Below are 1,317 nucleotides of genomic sequence, written 5' to 3'. Positions count from 1 at the left end.
GATTTCTCTCTTCTAGTTGGGTTGACCATTTTATTTTATGATGATTAAGCAAAACAACTTTAGTGTGTATTTGGTTTTGGTACATGAAGTGTGCAAATTTATTTATACTTATTAGACTTGGACTCAAAGCTACATCTGTTTTACCCAAAATATAGTTTAGGTGATTAGCAAAGGATAACTTTGTAGACAAATGCTTCTAAAAACATGTTCGTTCAAAATAATCCAAGTACACTTGGAACCAGGGGCGTAGCCAGGATTTTCAATTAGAAGGAGCATTTTTTAAAAATTCATAAAACAAGGAAGGAATAATTTATAAATCTTGAAAGATCATTGTTTTTGAGAAAAATAGAGAAGTTAAAATAGAGAGGAAGAAGTAAAAAAAGGAGAATTTTACTTTCTTCATTAGCAATCTTGACTAGTTTCAGTGAGCTCGGCAATAACACAGAGAGCAAGATAAGACAAGACATGACTATTTTGATGTGCTAATAAAATCCTAAAAAATACCAGAAAAGGAAGAAGATAAGGGGGTTGATGGCTGCTTGATCTTGTTTCTGGAATAGGACAGCAACTGGTGTTACATTTCTTGCTTGTTGGAGAAGAGAAAGGTGAAGAAAAAAGCTCTTGTGCTTTAGAAGAGGAGAGGAAAAAATTGTAAGTTTACTAACGTTGGAGAAGAGAAGGAGAAAAAGCAAATAAAGAAGAAGAGGAAAAAAAATAAAAGAGAGGAATGGGCGAAGGGGTGGCATATGGTACGGTTGGAATGTAACATGCATAGGGAGAAGAAAGAGAGAAAAAAAATGAAAAGTTTCGCCAAAAATATCCTAATTTTTTTTAAATCATTTGAACTCGTTTAAACATTAAATTTGATTCGATCATAACTCAACTTTAAATCAATTCCAATTTAAACCAACATAATACTTATCTCCATATCTATCCGTTGAATTTAGTTCAAACTCGATTCAATTTAATTTAACTTTCTTACTTTGTGCCCTACGATTTAGTTCATTCATTTATTATTATATATTTTATTTTTAAAATTCAATACTTAACATTCCAAATCGTGATATTTCCTTGTAGAAGTGGTACCAATGGATAATTTAGGTCATGAACTTTTCAAATACAGTTTTCGACATTAAATGGTATATATATATATATATATATAATAAAATGTGAGAGGGGACGGCCGCACCCCCTCTCCTTAAGGTGGCTCATGACGTAGCACCAGTTGTGTGAAAAATAGATTGCTCATGACGTAAAATGGAGACTATATTCATCCAGTCCAAAAATGCAAGGTTTTTATTCGATCTCACATGTATA

This window comes from Zingiber officinale, chromosome 10A (assembly GCF_018446385.1).
Source record: "Zingiber officinale cultivar Zhangliang chromosome 10A, Zo_v1.1, whole genome shotgun sequence".
Lineage (NCBI taxonomy): Eukaryota > Viridiplantae > Streptophyta > Magnoliopsida > Zingiberales > Zingiberaceae > Zingiber > Zingiber officinale.
This window is presented reverse-complemented; position numbering follows the sequence as displayed.